A 21,128-nucleotide genomic window follows, 5' to 3' on the forward strand; every position below is an offset into this window, starting at 1 on the left:
GGTATTTGTTACAATGTTTCTTAAACTGCCCGCTCAGAGGCCTGCAGCCGCAGGCCGGGAACGTTGGTTTCCTCCAAGGATCCTCCATCCTCCGTCACTGAGGCAAGCAAGCCTCATGTTAGTTTCAAGCTGCCTGGCTGCCGGCCGCCATCTTGGCTGACAGTTAATTTGCATATCTCGCTGATTAGCCAATGAAAAGGGTAGTGGTCGTATGCCAATTACTATGTTTCTCTTTTATTAGTGTAGATAATAAAAGCATAATATGCTAATTAGGCCAGACATCCTTCCAGATAAAGCTGGGGCTGTGAAGGAAGCCCGGGTCCTGGGTGCCTGCCAGGGGCCAAATAGCTGGTGCCGGCAACCAAGGGAAGAAAGGCCTACTTTTGCATGAATTTATTGCACTGGGCCTCTAGTTACATATAATATGTAATGTTGGACATCATTTCATGTGCTTATTTGCCATCTACTTTTTGGTGAATGTTTGTTATATATTCTTTGTCAGATATGAGTTTTGCAAATATCATATCCCAGTCTATGTCTACTCCTTTATTCTCTTAATGGTGTCTTTCACAGAAAAGACGTTTTAAATTTGATTAAGTTTGATTTAACTTTTTTTATTCTCTTGTAGATTATTTTTTTAACGCAGTATCTAAGGTATCTTCACTTAGTCTAAAGATCACAAAGCTTTATAGCTTTGGGCTTTACAGTCAAATCCATAACCAATTTTGAGTTGCATTTTTGTAAAAGATAAAAATGTAGGTCAAGCTTTTTTATTGAAAGTTGGGCATATGTCTTTTAAATACTTTAAGCACTATATATTAAAAAGACTGCATTTCCCCATTGAACTCCCATTTTATCTTTGACCAAAATCAATTGACCCTAAGTATGGGGTCTGTTGCCGGACTCTATTCTACTTCATGGATCTACGTATCTGTCCTTTAATTAATACAGCATGGCCTAGATTATTGTAGATTTACAGTGTCTTGTCATCAGGGAGTATGAATCCTCCAAGTATTTTTTATTTCAAAGTCTTTTTAGTTATTTCCAACCTTTGATTTTCCATATAAACTTTATAATCAGCTGGTTAATAACTACAAAAAAATCCTGCTGGGCTTTTAATTGAGCTTTTATTAAATCTATGGATCAGTTAGGGGAGAACTGACATCTCAATGCTGTGTCTTCAAATTCATGAACTCTACTTAGGTCTACATTGATTTCTTTCATCAGTGTATTATAGTTTTCATTGCATGGATTTTGCTAGTCTTTCCATGCATGTCATGTTTTTTGATGCTTTTTTTAAATTTTATTTCCACTTTTCCATTGGTAGTATAGAACCATACAATTGATTCTTACATTGATGTTCAATACTACAAACATGTTAAATATATTTAGTTTGAGGATCTTCTCTGTTCATTTTCTGAGATTATTTGCATTCAGGAAATAATGCCATCTGTGAATAGATATAATTTCTTTTTCTTTTGCTATATATATATTCTGTCTATTAACTTATTAGCCTTTTGTCCAGTTTTGAACTTCTGATTTTGTATTGAATTAGAGATTAGAGTGTTAAGGACAAACTTCCTTTTTGAATTTTAGAAAAGGAGTAGTCAGTCTTTTATCATTAAATATTATTATATTAATGTCCCCTTGTATTTCTTATTGCAAAGGCTACAATATGAGTAGATGTTGAATCTGGGAGAGTCAAGAGCGTGTTGTCTCCTAGAACCTTTGGAGGGAGTGTGGTCCCACTGGCACCTAGATTTTAGACTTCTGTTCTCTCCAAAACAGTGAGAGAATAAGTTTCTGTTAAGTCACCTGGTTTCTGATAAATTGCTATGGCAGCCACAGGAAACTGATACACATTCTCTGAAGTTATAGTACCATCTGTGCAAATTCATGATCTGAATCCTAGTCATTGGACTGCAAAGCCTTTGCTCTTACCACTGTATAATGGTACCTCTTCAGGTTCAGCTTTCATAACACACATTTGAGTGGCAGCCATGTAGCTTTCTGTGGGAGACAGAACTTGTGCGAAATGAGGTATTTTCTCTTCTCACCATGTTTACGTATCCATTGATATTTATCTGACAGACGCTGTGCTGAGCAGCGTGAGTATAACACATGGGAGAGACATGGTCGATGCTCGTGGGGCTGCCAGTTTAGTGGCAAGAACAGACCACAAATCAATCTTCTGATAAATGTCTAGTTAGCAATAATGACATACACCGTAAAGGAACAAAGCAGTGAGAATGATATAACACATTGGACTATGGATAACACATTTAGAAATACCCAGTATTGTTAAGAATTTCAGATTTATCCTTCTATTTGAAATTATTCTTTGAGTGGAAGCCAGCTTGACCTAATAGTCTGAATTGAGATTGGTTTGTGTAGAGGGAATGCTGGAGGCACAGGTTAGGAGCCATTTATTTTTCATTTTATTGCAACTAGGAAAAGGCAAATCGCATAGCCCAGCCTTAAAATATCTGGGCATTTCCAACTGTGAGTTATTTAAACTGTGCATGAGAGCAGCTTAATGATATTTTGATGGACAGTGTTTCAGGTAGAATATCTGATATAAAGGAAACCAGAGACATACTTTGTCAGAGGTTATCAGATGCCCTTGGGCTATCCCCACGGTAGGCAAAAATCTTGCTGCTTTTAGATCTTTCTTCCTCATGGTTTCCATAGTGATCTTCCTAAAGCAGAAATGTCATTAGGTTTCACCCCTGATTAAAATTTCTCACTGTCCACCCACTGCCTCTAAGAGAGAGTCCAGCTCCTTTGCCTGACACAGGAGGACCCTCCTGTGCTAGCGTGCTTCTTCCTCTAGCTGCACCTTCTGCAGCCCATCTCATCATCCTCACTCCAGCAAGGTATGTGCCGTTGATCAGAGTTGAACCTGGGACCCTTTGGTCCACAGGCTGACACTCTAACTACAGAGACAAACTGGCTAGGGCTTACCAGCTTTCAATAAAAGTGGGGAAACAGTGAAATGTGACTTCTGAGGTTTGGTTTGAAGTGGTCTGAGAATTCTAAAATTAACCTTTTCCCACCTTATCTTGGGGAGCAGGCCTAAGCTGGCAGGTGGGCATCTTCTGAGGGGTCCCGGACTGCAAAAGGGTGCAGGCTGGGCTGAGGGACCCCCCAACCCTGAGTGTGCAAATTTTCATGCATTGGACCTCTAGTGCATAATAATAGCAATTATATACCTTATATACATGGGCTTTAACCTGTGTAAGCAAAGGTGCTATGTAAATGGTTATATTAGTGCTTTACTCAGTTATCTTGTGCTCATGTAACTAATTACCCCAACGTTAGTGGCCTGAATGATAAAAATTTGTTACTTTGTACTTTCTGAGCATCAGATATCTAAGAAAAGGTTAACTGAGTATTTCTGGTTCAGGGTCTTTCATATGGTTTCAGTCAAGATGTTGGCCAGGTCTCTGCAGATACCCAAACCTTGACTGAAGCTGGAGGATCCATACCCAAGGTGGCTCACTCACTTGGCTGTTGGCCAGAGGCTTCAGTTCCTCACCACATGCACCATTTAAGTGTCCTCATGGCTTGGTGACTAGCTTTCTCTGGTGAGAATTATCCAAGAGAGCAAGAAACAAGGCACATAGATAGGTACTAGAAATATTGTGGAGGGACACTTTACACCATGGAATACTATGCAGCAGTAAAAAGAAGGATTGCTTACCCTTTGAGAGAGCATAAAGGAGCCTGGAGAGTATTATGCTAAACAAAATAAGCCAATCAGAGAAAGACAAATATCAAATGATTTCACTCATATGTGGAATCTAATGAACAAAATTAACTGATGAACAAAATAGCTACAGAGACATAGAAACAAGGAGTAGACTGTCAAATCTCAGAGGAAAAGCAGGGGTGGGTGGGAGGGTGAGAATAGATCAATCAAAGAACTTGTATGCATATATGCATGACCCATGAACACAGAAATAGTGTAGTGAAAGCCTGGGGCAGGGGGCAAGGATGGGCTAGAAGGGGTCAATGGAGAAAAAGAAGGACATTTGTAATACTTTCAACAATTAAGATTTTAAATATATATATATATATACACACACACACACACACACACACACACACATATATATATATATATATATATATATATATATATATATATATGATTGTCTAACCACTATTCTATACACCTGACACCTATACAAATTAATATTGAATGTCAACTGTAAAAAAGAAAATTTAAAAAAAGAAAATAACAATAAAAGAAGAAGCAAAGCACATTGTCTTTTGTTTGTGTGATTTCCGCCCCCCTCCCCCCAGTCTCAGAAAATATACTCCATGACTTCCACAGTATCTTATTGATTACACAGGTCAGTCCTACCCAATGGGAGAAGACATTGCCACAAGGCAAGATCATCGGGGGCCACCTTAAAGATGAGATACCAATAATGTTTTATACAGGTATCCTTGTGTGACCTCAGGATGGAGAGATCTCTTTCTGCCTTAATCTATTTGCCTTTTCCCAAGACATCTGTCTATTAATAGGAAGCAAGGGGTATTAAAGCAAAGGATTTGAGCACCAATGTCTAAGGAGAAACTAATTAGAGGGAATTAATGGCAGTCAAGGATTCTGGTTCACATTGAACATGGAATTTGGATTTTCAGAGAGATTAACAACTCAGATCAAACCTGCAGTTCTACTTCATTTTTTAAATGAAAGACCAAGACTTTTTACCTCTCTCCATTTTACTACTTCATTTCTTTCACTAAGTATATAATTTTAGACAGGATTAATATTTAAGAACATCTCTTGTTAAATGCACTTGTTTTATGCATTTTTTTCTTTTTGGCGGCCAATGAGTGGCCTTTAATTTATGGCAGAGAGAGCAGCCTAGTTTTCAGAAGCGGCACAACTTCTAAAACAGGAAAGAACTGTGTCTATTAAAAGAAAGCTATTTACCTCATTAATCTTCTTTATTAAGAGTATTTCTGTACTAAAAAGAAAACTCTGCTATAGGAGAAAAGGCTAAATGTCTAAATCTTGCTCTAATGGCAATAAAAGGTATTCTTTATATTAACAACCCTAAGGTTATTTTTATGTGCATATAATGGCTGTGCTTTTCTGTTTTCAGGACATAATCAGATTTTCCACTCACTAAGGCATCTTATTCATGTGAATTTACTGCATACATTTAGAAATATATCAGCAGTGAATACCTCCTAAATTGCCAAGTATGATACTGAAAACATGAGCCTAAATGAGAAGGCAAGCTAAATATGGACGTGCTTATCTGCCATGACTGGAATAGCAGGCAGGGCCCTGGAGTCACATCAGGATGCTTGGGGTCTGGTGCCTACCTTTTTTCAACAATCCTGTGACTGTGACCTTGAGGAAAATATCCAACCTTGGTGAGTCTCTGAATTCTCCTTTAAAAGTAGAGTTGGGAGGCCTCCTAACCCCATCTGTAATGAGTACTAAGATATGAAAGATAAACTCTTCTGGGGGAGATAAATGTATGAGTAACATATTTCATTGATGAAATAAATAAATAATTTATTCACAAAATTGACCACATATTCATTGAAATCTGGTGTCAGTCATACATTGCTAGGATATGATGCGACAGTAGTAAGCAAGGTGGGTTATGCTGCCAGCCTTCTGGCATGTATAGTAGAGTGAAAAGTGAGAAAAGAATCTTTTTTTAAAAAAATATATTTTATTGATTTTTTACAGGGAGGAAAGGAGAAGAACAGAGAGTCAGAAACATCAATGAGAGAGAAACATTGATCAGCTGCCTCCTGCACACTGGGGATGTGCCCGGAACCACGGTACATGCCCTTGACTGGAATCGAACCTGGGACCTTTCAGTCCGCAGGCCGACGCCCTATCTACTGAGCCAAACTGGTTAGGGTGAGAAAAGAATATTGATATTGGAACAGAATGTGATGAATGCCATGATTGGCGAGTATGGCATCAGTAAAAGCATGCATAGAGCTTAGAGGATCTCCACACACTTAGGAAGACCAGGGAAGGCCCGAGACCTACCCACAAATAGTAGAAGTCAGTAATTATAGTTAATTTCCATAGGAATGTCTCTGCATGATCTGCAAAATAAAGTCTTTTCAGACCGGGGAGAATTGTTTTATTGAAACCCCTTGTTGTGCAAAGCTTCCCAGATGTAAATGGTGGGAAAATGACCAAGAGAAAACATAAATGTAGGTGTCTTTAAACACCCAAGACTGATGGGCTCTGAGAAAGAGCATGAACCCATAATTCATCAAGACAACAAAGAGATGTAGCTACACGAGGTCTAGAAAGAAATAAACCTTTTATATAAAGCCAAAGAAAGGATTGAGACAACCGTGTCTGGTACCCTCCATGTGTACAGCCCTCTTCAGTGTGCATTGCCACCCATGCTCTCCTTAAGTCTTCAGCAATAAAATGGAGGGCAGGTTACTTCCATCATCGTGTGTTAAATGAGGGTACTAAGCCTTCCTGAAGTGAAGCATTTGTAGAAGATAAACAATTCACAAGTTTCCAAGGTGACTGTTGAGCTCCTCTTCAAATTCCTGATTTTTAAAATATCCTACATTTTCCAACAGGTTCAGCTTAGAGTTTCATTTCGTAACTAGATAAAAATGAAGGCCAATATCACTGTGAAACACATCGCCTTATTTCCTCTTCAATTGTTTATTTCCTAAAATGACTTTTCTATAATAAATACTCTTTCATAAGAAAGCCTTGTGACTATGCCCACTAGCTGATGGAATACCTTACCATGAGAAGCATGACAAGTATTTCTTGCATGTGCATGACATACAAAACTTCTTGTGTGATAGACCATTTAGTTCTGAAAACTAAAGAGGCCTTATCACTCCCACTTTATAGATGAGGAAATGTGAACCCTAAAGAAATTAAATCATTTGTTTGAGATAGTGGGGCCACACTTCAGTACAGTTTCATGGGCTCCCATAGACTATATACTTTAGATGAATAGGTTAAAGTTATGTCTGTATGATAGGAGGATTTTGGTTTGACATTTTAAAATTTTCTTTGTAATTATTAAAAAGTAGATTGCTAAGATTTTAACTGAAATTTAAGACTGTTACTTACCAGGGAAGTAGTCAGTCATTTCTTTCTGATTCTCAGTTTATGAACTTCAAGCTTTATTTTAAGGATTACATAGTATAAAGTATACATGATGTCTTATGTAGAGCATGAACATAGGTATACAACTGATAGGAACCATTGTTCATTTTTAAAGTATTTGAGCATTTATCATTATATTTATTTCTCATTTCCATTTTGCCAGGTAGGCCCTCCTGGAGAACATCATGATTAAGTGATTCCGATCTGACTTTAAAGTTGGACAAACCTTGCTTAAATCCAGTCCTACCACCTAATACCTAAATGGTCTTGGACTCCATCTCACATCTGTAAAATGGGATTAACTATAACTTCTTACTCATCAAGTTGGATTAATTACTGAATAAGGCAAAACAGGCAAACTGCAAGGTGACCTATTCAAGATTTAAATACTCAGTAAATGTCTGATCATGTATTAATCATATCTGCCAGATAAGAGAATTGTGATTTGATGATGAGATTAAATAAAATAGCTTCGATCTTGGAACTGGCTAAGAGTAGAGCCAGGATTCTGAAGCTGGTCTATTGACCCAAGATTTGTCTCATTCACAACTCAGTTATTCTTTGTGATAGTCCCTGCTTCATCCTTACCAAGCTGTCTGTTCTGTCCATCATTCAGCATAATGCACACGGATACTTTCTAAGAGAGAATTACTTCCTACCGAAAAGCACTTGTGAGAACCAACTAGGTGCCAACCACTGTGCTTGGAGCCTCCTACCAAACAGAGAATAAGACAACACTTCTACCCTGAAGACCGCTCACCCCAGCGGTGCAAAGAGGGGAGCAACCAGTCACACACCTGTGGCATGTGTTCTTGCAAGTTAAGCTATAGAAATGCCTGGAATTTTTTGTCAAAGCCAGCTGAGTATCAGCAATTTCATAGGCTTCAATCTTTTTATTTCTAAATTAGAGTTTACATTTAATTTTATTGTGTAATAGTTTCAGATGTACAGCACAATAGTCACAGGTTTTGATCTTCTACATTAGGTGTATACTGGGGTCTATGGGGTAGAATGTTGAAAACTATGACTAGTACAATGGTTATTCTGACATAATTATAGAAACAGATATGAGGAACCACAGAAGTGGGCTTGCGTTAATCAAATGTGAGGAAAGCAGGAGGGGTTGATCCAAATTATTTTCTATCTTCTTCATAACAGTTGTGGAGTGATTCATCGCCAACAGAGGTGTACTCAGCCAATTGACTGAATACATGGAGAGACAGGAGAACATATATGTGAATGAGTGTGTGTGTGTGTATATGTGTGTGAGAGAGAGAGAAAAAGAGAGAGAGAGACAGATATAGAGAGACAGACAGAAATGGAGAGAGAGAGAGAGAAAGATAGAGAGGGAGAGACTGAGTATACTGCATTAGTGAGCTCATGAATACAGGAATTCTTTGGGATATTGCTCCCAGTGAGAACTGCAAGTCTGTTGATTAATTTACTTTGTATATAAGAGCTATTTTTGAAAACCGCTTGAGGATTCAAAGGAAATGCAAATGACTGGCCGGAAACATTTTAAGTGCCTGGGAAAGAAAAAAGGTGGAAGGGGGATTATTCTGTTTTATGGGTGTTGATATAATGCCTCTTTGTGTCCTGCTTAAGGGTTTTTAAATAGCTCAAAATGATTTATTTTCATATCAGTATGATATTGAGGACGTTTTATTCATTAAATGTTTATTCATTCAATTCTGAAATCCATGGGGACACAATGGCTATACCTAGGTATAAGCATGTATCATAGAGATTTAGCTGTTTAGGCAGAAAAAAATGTTTGTGTAAGGAAGACGGTATTTCATATCTAGAGAAAACTGGGCAGTGAGCCAGGAAATGTGGGCTTTAACCATTAACACTAATAAAGGGACAGCAACCAACAGTTAGCAAACACCGCCTATGTGATATCAGGTGCTCTGTTGGGAGACTTATCTCACCCATTAACTCCTGTTAACTCTCTATAGCAAGTTAGATCACTATTTTTCAGGTAATCAGGTTCCAGTTTATCTGTATGCTGAGTCCATGACAGAGTGTAGAACCCTTACAAAGATTTTTATTAAAATGTTTTTTTGTGTGTGTTTTATTTTATTTTATTTATTTTTTTCTTTATTGATTAAGGTATTAAAAACGTGTCCTTGTGTCCTTAACCCCCCTTAAACCCCCATCCCCCCAATCCTGTCCTCACCTTCACCCATGTTTTTTGAGTCAATTAGCGAGTGATTCAGTGAATTGATAAATAAACAAAAGCTAGATTTTGGTGGATCATAAGCTAAAGGAGTCTGGAAGTAAAACCTGTTGAAATTGAAAACTATCCTGAAAGTAAAGGAGTTATCAAGGCTTAAATTAAGAAAATTATAGAATTAAAATGGCTAAGTTATTTGCATTTTTTATTGCTTTATAATTTGCAAAGCAAGCTCACACACATCATCTCTTTGAGTCTTCCCAATAACCTTATAGAGGCTAAGATTTTCCTTTTCCTCATGAAAACAAAGCACAAAAAGATGCATGCCTTTCCAAAGTTCATGCAGCTAGTTTATAATTACCTCATTCATATTAGACTCCAAGAATTATCATGGAATAGAATGCCTATGTTAAAACAAACTTCCGGTCTTCGTCATCTTATATTAAATTTACTTATGAGGTGATTTTTTAAAATTTATTTTTATTGTTGCAACTATTACAGATGGCCCCCTTCTCCCCCACTGAACCACTCCATCCTCCCATCTCCTAGGCCTTCACCACATAATTGTTTGTGTCCATGGGTTATGGATATATACCTATAAATTCTTTGATTTTTTTAAATGGGATCATGAACATAGCTTCTAACAATCCAAGAAAAGTGAGAAGCCAAATAGAAGATCTATGCTTGAATGGTTGGATGGAAGGAAGAGGGATAAACATGAAAATAAGAGTATTTTGGGAAGAGAAGATTGATGAGTCCAATTTGCGGCATGTTGAGCTAGAATTACTGGTGGGTTATGCAGATGGAGCTGCCCAGCAGGAACATGAACATGTAGTCCAGATAATTAGGAGAAGACTCAGGGTTGAAATAAAAACAGTGGATTGTAATCATCAAAGTGACAAAATGAGAAATTCTGCAGAATATGTGAAATTTACAAGGGAGAATGCACAGAAGAAAATCTGATAGTTTTATTGAATTTTATACCTGCCACATGTTACTATTATCCTATCTTATAAAGAAAGAATATACAAATTGACTGCCACACCATCACAAACATGGTGGCACCCATAGCCAAAATATGGTGGTGCCCAGTCCCCTTAGCCCTGCTGGAGTCCCACAGTCCTTTCAGCCCAGCCTGGAGGGCAGCAGGCATCCAGTGTGGCAGGACCTTCCCTCAGCCCCCCAGCAGCCCAGGGCCGGCCTGAGGCTCAGGCAAGCCCCAGATGTCGGCTGCCCAGCCGATGCTCGAGATGCAGGGAAACCTCAGATGTCGGCTGCCCAGGCAATGCTTAAGGCTCAGGCAAGCCTTGGATGTTGGCTTCCCAGACACCCAGGGCCTCCCAAGGCTCAGGTAAACCAGGGCTGGCTGAGACTTGAACTGCTGGCAGTGGCAGCAGGAGAGGCGTGATGGGGGCATTGCCTTCCCCTGATCGCCAGGTAGGCTCCTGCCCCTGAGGGCTCCCAGACTGTGAGAGGGGGCAGGCCAGGCTAAGGGACGCCCCCCCCCCCTCCAGTGCATGAATTTTCATGCACTGGGCCTCTAGTCTATTATGTAAACTCAGACCACTAATGTTGGTAAAAGATTAAAATTTAGTGTGGCACACAGATAAATCTTGATGTGTCCATGCATGTGTGTACATATATGTGTGTGTCATCAGAAAGAACATGATTGCATTCATTGTAATAAGTGACATTGTGTGATATCAGTGGATTGCATTATATCCCAATTGGTTTCCCTTAGGCAGCTGAAATACTGCTTTACCACTGACACAAATGTAGGGCTGCCCATTGAATTTCCTCCCAAGCTTTAAAAGTTGTTTCCTCTAATGATAAAGTATGCCTCAGACATCAACAGGTATCTGATAATCTGCTGTGAGTTTTTTAGAGAAAATTTCAATCTAAAGCTCATGGAGCAGGAGACTTCTCAGAGGATTTACAGTTTACCAACCCCTTGTGGACTAAGTCCATTCCTCTCACTTGTCCCTGGGTTGATTTATATTAAATTAGTCTTTTTCATTACTCCCCTGTTCTTTTAAACAATGCTGAATTACAGGTGGTCTAGGACTGCCACAGAAATACCTTAAGAGAACAAATAGTTGCCTCACGACTAGGTGTTACTCATAGGAGTGTATTTAATCATTTCTCTTCTGCTGCTGGAGGTCATTTGCTCTGCTAGTAGGTTGATTCACACATGTTGGTGTTTTAGAAACTGTCCTTTTTTTTTTTTTGATTAGCAGGAAGAGGATGTGACTAAGAGGAAAAGTCAGAAGTATGGGCAAGAATTACTTAGTCCCTTATCAGCCATTATAGAGCATGAAGTTATCAGTGAGAAAAGGTTGGACCTTATCATTAATCCGTTATTGCATTATTTCCCAAACTCATATCCTATAGATCCTAATTCTACAAGACAAATCCCTCCAAAAAAATGTTCTTCTTTTTGACTCAGTCCAAAATTACTGATTATTCTTCTTGCTTTTGAGCTTTTCAAAGCATATTAACATTTAGATATTTTAGAAAAGTCCTACAGAAACTTTATTTTACTTTGTATAATCCAGTGATCCCCAAATCTATTTGACCATGGAATCCATTCTCAACTTATCACTTATGAATACATAGTATTTCTGGTGTGTGAACCAAACCAGCTTGAGAAACATGACTAGTCTCTAAACTGTGGACCTTTTCAGAGATGTGGACCTTTTCAGAGAGTACACATTACCATCTTGCATCTCCAGATATTGGTAAAGTGCCTGGTAGAGCATATATATTTTCAACAATTAAATTAATTAGGAAGAGAAAATTTTTCTAAATACACTAGCTGTGTTTTCTTTTTTGTATAATTCATTTAATTATAAGTGTGTATAATTTAGCATTTGATGGAGGTTGTGTTTAATAATTTAGTCTAAAGTTTTTGCAAACTAAACAGTTTGGTTACTGAGGGGAATCAGCAAGGCTATCCTGGACATTTTTATCATAAAGATATTTGAAGTTATATGACAGAGCTGAAAAGAGGGTTGGGGCAGATGGATAAGAACCAAAGTTGATGAGTTCAAAGAGCAGCAGCTCCTGGCAGCCAAATAAATTGTGATTTGGGATTAATTCAGAATTGCTCTACCATCATTGTTTGGTTTCTAGGTGAATCCACATATATAAAAAATATTTTTAGTCATTGTCGCCACTCCCCAAAGAATATTTTCCAGAAAGGACTGGACAAAGGTAGGTTCACAGTTGCGAGTATGCAAAACACAGATTTTATTCTTGAGTTATTATTCTTTAATTATTGTATTGTTTTCCATAGGGACAACTGTAAACTTTTGCCCCACCCTATATTAAACTCCCTTTTTACACAGCTGTGGTGTCTATTCATTGGATGTGAACACACAGCTTTTTGTTGAAAAACTTAACCTGAACGAATTCTTCTTCAGTTTAAAGAATCATCTATGTTGTAATGATGTAAGAATCAGAAAGCAAGGAGAAGGCAAGGTTCTATTTTAATGCTAAAATGCCCAATGCCATTTATGCTTAGATTTTTCCCTTGAAGTACCGTAGGTTTTGAAAAACAAATGAAAGGTACTTGTGTGCAATGGATTTCTTGGTAGCAAGGGACCCTATTAAGAAGGCTCTGTCACTTATTCTCAACTGCATTCGCACAATAATATATTTTCCCCTAAAGAGATTTCAATGCAATTTTTTATCTCTGTGGCCTCTGACATTCACATCACTGTTGGTTTATACTTTGTTTCACCAGGCTTTCTACCTCCATCTATCATCTCCTCCCACTTCTATTTTTTATTAACTTTATTCAGGATCATTTTAGTTAAAATATGTATGACATTAAGAAATATGTACAGGAAGTTTCTTAAGGGAATCAACATTTATTGAGTATGCCATGTTTCTTATGTATTGCCTTACAGTCTCATTTTATCCTCACAAAAATCTTATGAAGCATTTAAAAGAGGATTAACACCTAGCATGAGTTCAAGTACTGGTACACAGCAGCACTAAGATTGACCATAGCTCTGTCCAATACTTTTATGAGCATATGCTATTTTGTGTACATGGCAAGTACTTCTTTGAGAAAACATTTATTCCTCCCTTCATAGCAATAACATTGGTTCAGAGAAGTCTAGGTGGAGCTTATCCCTAACCCCTTTGCTCCCCAGGAAATATCTCAGCCCTGGAAGTAGTGTATTAGTGTATGGTCCAAGGCGAGGTACATGGACCTGACCCAGTGAACCAGAGTCCACCCCTGGATGATTAGGGAAAATGTGAATCAAAACCATGAGATACTAACCACACTAGCTATAATGGCTACTATAAAAAGACAACTAATAACAAGTGTTGGTGAGGATGTGAAGAAAGGGGAACTCTACGTATTGTTGGAAGGATTGTAAACTGGTGCAACCAATGTAGACAATAGTATAGAGACTCATCAAAAAATTTTAAAAAAAATAGAAAAACCATATGCTCCAGCAGTTCCACTACTGGGTATTTATCTAAATGAAACAAAAACACTAACTCAAAAAGATACATGCACCCTTAAGATTATTGCATTATTACTTACAACTAGAAGCTCAGTGCACGACATTTGTGCACTGGAGGTCTCCTAAGCCCAACCTGCACGCTCTTGTAGTCCGGGACCCCTAGGGAGATGTCTGACTGCCAGCTTAGGCCTGTGGCAGAGGCGAGAGAGGCTCCTGCCACTACCACTGCACTTGCCAGATATCAACCGGGCTTCTGGCTGAGTGGCGCTCCCCCTGTGGGAGCGCACTGACCACCAGGGGCAGCTCCTGTGTTGAGCATTTGTCCCCTGTTGGTCAGTGTGCATCATAGTGACCAGTTGTTCCATCATTTGGACAATTTGCATAGTAGCCTTTTATCATATACTAGAGGCCTGGTGCATTAAAATTATGCATGGTACGGTCCCTAGGCCTGGCCTGCGATCAGGGTCATCTTCCCCAGCTGCCCGCAGCTGGCCCCGCCCTCCACTGCCACCCACCTCTGGTTCCCCATTCTCCATTGGACGATCAGAACCTGATGGCCAGGGGAAGGGACCAAGAGGTAGGCCATTCCCACCCGCTCACCAGCCCCGCCCCTGCCACAGGTCATCCTCTGTGTGTGGGGCTACTAGCAGGGCCGAGGTTTTGGCTTGATGCCACCTGCATCCCCTGCCACCCACCCCCAGTTCCCCATTTGCCATCAGGCGATTGGAGCCTGCTGGCAGGAAAAGGGACCAAAAGGTGCTCAGTGTGCCCCATAGTGACTGGTCAAGCAGTTGTTCTGGTTGTTCTGCCATTAGGGTCAATTTGCATATTACCCTCATTATATAGGAGGATAGTCAAGATATAGAAGCAGCCTAGGTGACCATCCTATCTAATAAAAGACAAAAAGGGTAATTAACCATACCTCCATTATGCTTCCCATTGGCTAATCAGCGAGGTAAGCAAATTAACTGCCAACAAAGATGGTGGCCGGCAGTCAGGAAGCTGAAGTGAGCAGGAGGTTTGCTTGCTCCAGTGATGGAGGAAGCCAAGGTTCCCCACCTGCCGTGGCCCGGCTCTGAGCTCTGAAAGCAACAGCTCCAAAAACAACTAAGTTTCAATTATAGAAGCTAAACAAACCCCAGATACCTGCTTTCAGCCAGCCAAGGCCTCAGAGCTGGGAGCTCAAGTGACCCCAACAATGTTTCAATTATAGAAGGTAAATAAATCCCAGAATAATAATAAAAAAAAAAAGATAAAAAGGAGAGGCTGGGAGCTTCAGTCACAGGCCAGCCTGAAAAGGGCCCTCAGCCCCTCACCCAGACTGGCCAGGCACCCCAGTGGGGACCCCCACCCTGAAGGCGGTGTGCCCAGCTGCAAACAGCCATCAGCCCCTCACCCAGGCTGGCCAGGCACCCAAGCGGGACCCCTACCCTGATCCGGAACACCCTTCAGGGCAAACCACCCGGCCCCACCAGTGCACCAGGTCTCTATCCTATATAGTAAAAGGGTAATATGCGAAATGACCCTAACAGCAGAAAGACTGGGAATGATTGGTCACTATGACACATACTGACCACCAGGGGGCAGACACTCAATGCAGGAGCTGCCCCCTGGTGGTCAGTGCGCTCCCACATCGGGGAGTTCTGCTCAGCCACAAGCCAGGCTGATGGCTGCCAGCACAGCGGTGGTGGTGGTGGGAGCCTGTCCTGCCTCCTCAGCAGTGTTAAGGATGTCTGACTGCAACTTAGGTCTGCTCGCCACTGGCAAATGGACATCCCCTGAGGGCTGCCAAGCTGCCAGAGGGATGTCTGATTGCCAGCTTAGGCCCAATCCCCCAGGGAGCAGGCCTAAGCCAGCAGGTGGTCATCCCCCGAGGGATCCCAGACTGTGAGAGGGCACAGGCTGGGCTGAGGGACCCCACCACCCTGAGTGCACATCCTAAATAATCCTTCTCACATATTGCATGATATTCCATTGAGCCAGATTTTAAAATGTGGAAATTAAAACTCAACAACAGAAAGTCATAAACACCGTCTTTCACCTTGAGAATTATAGTGATATGTGGCATTACGTGAAGTGTGAATGTTGACAGACCGTCATAAGGAGGATTATGGGGTGAAAAGTCAGATGGAATGAAGAGGTTGTAATTGTGGTTTACATGTCTATAATGAATGATACTCACATAGGAATATACAGGAACTCTGAGTTGTAATGCAGATAGAATCTCTTACCTGAGCAAATTGGGATGATTAAGTCCTTAAATGACCAGGAGCCACTTCTGAGCAACACCTCAGTCTTAATGTTTGACCTTAGGCAAGTCACTTACCCACATGGTGACTATTTTTCTAGCTTCAAAATAATGCTCATAATCTATATTCAGCTGGATAATGTTTACAGATATCTTTGAGAAACTTGGATGAAAGGTCCCATTTACATATAAAGCAGTGTTATTATTCAAATCCCCCCTCTGCTGACTTCTGTGCAGCAGGTGTATTAAGGGAGAACAAAAAAGAAAGAGAAACAGAAAATTGGCTCCTTAAATCATGGAAATGAGATTGTCCCAAATCAGTTCATTTTGAATGGAAGGAGGAACATTATGCTGCATTTATTAACCATTTCCTAACAGACTTCACTTTGGATGAGAAGCCGAGTGAGATTGATCCATAGTTCTTTCTGATAGTGACAAGCAAATCTGACGTAAGAATGAAGCTCCTAAAATTCTGGGCATAATCCTCCTAAAACTGTTTCTACTCCATGCATTCATCAGCACTACTGGGAAAATTTAAGACTCTGAATTCACCATTTTAACTTCAAGTTTTAATGTGTTTATTCTTATGTGTATGTGAATATTTGCAGCTAAGTTATTATTAATGCTATTGTCTCCTATTCATTGAATAGGTTCAATGAGTCCTTGCCCAATTATAATTCTTATTGATTAATAATGATATATGATATAACCTTTGAATGAAAGTATTTGTGAAATAAACACTTTTTAGGCGTTCTTTAAAATATTTAAGATTGACAAAAAAGAGATGGGTGGGGCTAAATAAAAACTACCTTTGATACCCTAAGGCAGTGATCTGCAAACCGCTGCTCGTGAGCCACATGCAGCTCTTTGGCCCCTTGAGTGTGGCTCTTCCACAAAATACCACATGTGGGCGCACATGTACAGTGCAATTGAAACTCCTTGGCCCATGCACAGAAATCGGTATTTTGTGGAAGAGCCACACTCAAGGGGCCAAAGAGCTGCACGTGGCTCGCGAGCCGCAGTTTGCCGACCACTGGCCTAAGGCATGGATTTTGCTCAAGTTTTTCCTGCAAAATTTATTTGGTGAGGCCCCAAGGCTTTGATACAGCATACTAGTCAATCTCTTTACCTCTAAAATAAAGAATTTTCACCCAGCACCTAAGATCTGTTCTAGGTATTAAATTCTGCAATTGCTTGCTTTTTAGCATCTTCATTGTTGCTGCTGTGAATTTATGTCCTATTTTACCCATTTTTGCATCCCTGCTGTATTAGCTCCTACCTCCCTTGTAATGACCCTATGAGAGAGGTATTACTCCCTTCATTGTTGCAGATGTGGATAACAAGTAGGGCGTGGTTAGGTTGCCTGGTCATGATTCCTCTGGATAAGCCGCAGAAGGAAGAAATTTTAACTAGCTCTAAGTGACTCTTAAGCATATAATAGCCCCATTATACTAAACTAGGCTATCTCTTAAAAATATCCTTGAACTTCATATTTCTCTTACTATGCATATCTGTTTGGTGTCACTCATCTTGCCTGTTTTGAAACAATGAAACACGTACAGATAAAATTTGGTAGAATAGGAATTTTTCTTTTGAGAAATTTTTTCTGCAAAGATCTTGGCCTGCCTGAATAATTGCTAATGAAATTAATGTCATCCTGTTCACCCCTAAAAGCGCCTGACATTCTTTCTTTGTGACTAATTATTGTACAGACGACACTTTAATTGCACGATGTAGGAGGTACTTTCTATAAGTGCTTAACATTATAAAGGGACATGGTCTGCAGTCTTCAGATCATTAAACTTGCTACCAGGAATAAGCATGCTTTGGGGACCAATGACACTTGTCAAAAGAAGCCCATGCGTTCTGTGGAGGGCAGGGACCATGCCCAGGGAAGGCAGCCTGAAAATTGTCCTATGCTGAGTGTCTTCAATTATTTACTAGGAGGGAGATGGGGGAAATCCAGGCCTTCTCCAGGGAAATGGCTATTCAAAGAACAGGACACATAAAATCACTGAGGGAACTGAAATCGATGCCTAAAATAAAGTCCCCAGGACAATTTTCAAGTAGTTTTCAAACATCACAAAATAAAAGCTGAGAAAGCCAATGGAAGATGACCTGACTAGGAATTCCAGCGTGGTTATTTATCACTTGTCCACAGTCTCTCCCTCAATAACATAAGCTTTGTGAGATCAAGAACTTCTCACACAGCCTTAGCTGTTTTGGCTCAGTGGATAGAGCGTCAGCCTGCATACCAAAGGGTCCCGGGTTTAATTCTGGTCAAGGGCACATAGTTTGGTTGCAGGGTCCTCCCCAGCCCAGTCCCTGGTCAGGGCTTGTGCTGGAGGCAACCAATAGATGTGTTTCTCTCACATCAATATTTCTCTCTGTCTTTTCCTCTCTCTTCTACTTTCCCTAAACATTAAGGGAAAAATATCCTAGGGTGGGGATTAACTAAAAAAAAAAAAAAAAAGAGAGAGAGAGAGAGAGAGAGAGAGAGATTCTCACACATATTCTTAGATATGACTCTTTTAAGAATACCTCCAACTCTTTGGCAAGAGGTCAACAAAATTCTCACCCAATAATTATCCTCCCTTTTTTGATTTTGAGATTAGTGTTGTTGGTAGGATCAAAAGGTTTAACTAAGTGGAAGAAGACAAGTTTAATTAAATCCTGTGAAGAAATTGTAATGAAAGATGAAAGAAACACAAAAGAATTTCAGGGCAATACTTTGGAATCAGTTGCTGTAGGAGACTGGTGGTGTTGCTGTCTACATGGAGATTCAAAAACTGAAAATTTAAGAAGATAATGTCAGCTGGTATGGAATAAGCTGTAGAGAAGGTCAGCTCCATTCTCACTTTTCCACGAACTAGAGTAAGGTTGGCAGTGGGAAGAAAAGACTCCTGCTGCTGCTTCTGGTCCTGCCCCTTATGTACAAGTGGTCTTGCTGAAGTCAGTCCCCAGAGTTCCAGTTTGTTTATAAGCAAATGGGGGTGTTCTATGTAAAACAAATATATGTGAAAACTTAAATGAGATATGAGTTAAGGGCATACTTATTTTGGAAACTAATAAGACACTATGTATGAAATTGCTTTTAGAAATGTAACAAGCTCTACGTGCATTGCCATCATTAGCTCAGAGTTGCTCATTCTTAACTGAAGTTCTACCATGGATTGGAGGACTTTGTAATATTTTGTTCTCCAGGAAGTATAGATTACCTTCAAGAGTGGCTATCTGTATTTAGAATCCGTAAAGTGGGCTTTATTGGGGCTACCCAAGGCTGGCATTAGCTTTTGTTTAATATGTATTATGACAGCAGACTTTCTTTCCAATTGAAAGGACTCTTACAACAGAACAACATTGCCTGGAGAAGTCTGGATGGTCATCAGAGAATATGCTCATGAGGCTGGTAATTTGGAGATGTCCTTGATTTCCAGAAAAAGAGTTAGTTTTATTGGTTTATAGAGTCAGCAGTGCACCTGAAACTGGACGGGCTTTATCGGAATAACCCATTCTAATTTCTTTTCTTACACAATAAGTTTGTATATAAACCAGAATACCAGTTTGCTAATTTATATTGAGAAATATGTCAAGTGGGTTATAAAATACTGTTTACTGGTCAATGTGTTTGTCCTCCATGAAAAAGAGAATACAAATAAGGCTTCATAAAATGAAATACCTACTCTAGTGAGTGGGCAGGCCATTGTGTGAGAGAAAGGGATCAGTGTGAACTTGAATTTTAATGTAGAGAGAAATGAGGGCTGGAAAGGTTAGTGCACAGATTCCCAGGCAGCTTCCACAGCTCGAGTGAGTTTGAAACCCCTGGCTCTGAGTTCTGCCTGCTAGAAATGTACTCTCAAAGCTTATCATCCAAGCAAGGGCACAGGGAGCTCAGTTTAAAGGTCAGGGGAAGCAAAACCACTCACAGATTACTCCTTACACCTTAAGATCCACCTTAAATTTCATCTCCTTTATTTGGACTAAGCCTTGTCATAACTTGTCAAATTTATCTATGTAGTAGAGAGGCCTGGTGCATGAAAATTAGTGCACGGGGGCGGGGGGTGGGGGGGAGTTTCTCAGCCCGGCCTGCACCCTCTTACAATCCAGGAACCCTTGGGTAGGGTCCCTAGGCCTGGCCTGAGATCATTGGGGTTTTCCTTCCCCTGGCTGCAGGCAGCTGGTCTCACCCCCGCTGCTTCCATTGCTTGCTATCTGTGCAGCACTGCCCACACCTCCCTTGCCACAGGTGACCTCCCTCTGTAGGCGACAAGCGTGGGGTACAATGGCTTGCTAGCCTGGGCCTCTCTCTGCAGGTGATTGCTGGCCAGCGCACACCTGCCACAGAGTAGCCACCGGTGGCCTGGGCCTCCCTCTTTCTTTGCTGGGGGGTGGGGCCAGCCCTGTGAGGGGCCATCTGCCTACCTGATCACCCCTAACCACTTGACTGCCTGATCGCCCCTAACTGCTTGCTTGGGGGTGGAGCCAGCCCAGTGAGGGGCCGTCTGCCTACCTGATCCCCCTAACCGCTGGCCTGCCTACCTGATCGTCCCTAACCACTTGCTTGCCTGCCTGATTGCCCCTAGCAGCTTGCTTGGGGGTGGGGCCAGCCTGGCGAGGGGCTGTGGTGGTTCTGGTCTCTGGTCGTTCTGGTGGTTACGCTTATGGAGGCTGACCTTTTATTATATAGGATATGCCTGTCATTATTATTGAAGTAACAGCTGTTTTGGAGGCAGGTGGTTTACTCACACTTTTATTACTGGAACAATTCTGGACACCTCAAAATGCGACCAATATTACTTGTAAAGTAAATGAGTGATGAATATCAACGGAACAGTGTTCATCATTATACCCATCATGCTGGATGCATGAAAAGGATTCAGAGTTTTATTGCATAATATTTGGAGAATAGAAAAATGTCTATTTATAGAAAACCTGATCCTAAATAAAGTTCAGTGAGCACCTATATGCTCTAACTGCTTATGTGAATTATCACCTAGCAGCATTTACTTACATTAGGCATCATATCTCTATATTGATATTGTAGGGGTTCAGCTAGATCAGGTAACTTAAAATGACTTTAATTTT

The sequence above is a fragment of the Myotis myotis genome, unplaced genomic scaffold (genome assembly GCF_014108235.1).
Source record: "Myotis myotis isolate mMyoMyo1 unplaced genomic scaffold, mMyoMyo1.p scaffold_m19_p_1, whole genome shotgun sequence".
Classification (NCBI taxonomy): Eukaryota; Metazoa; Chordata; class Mammalia; order Chiroptera; family Vespertilionidae; genus Myotis; species Myotis myotis.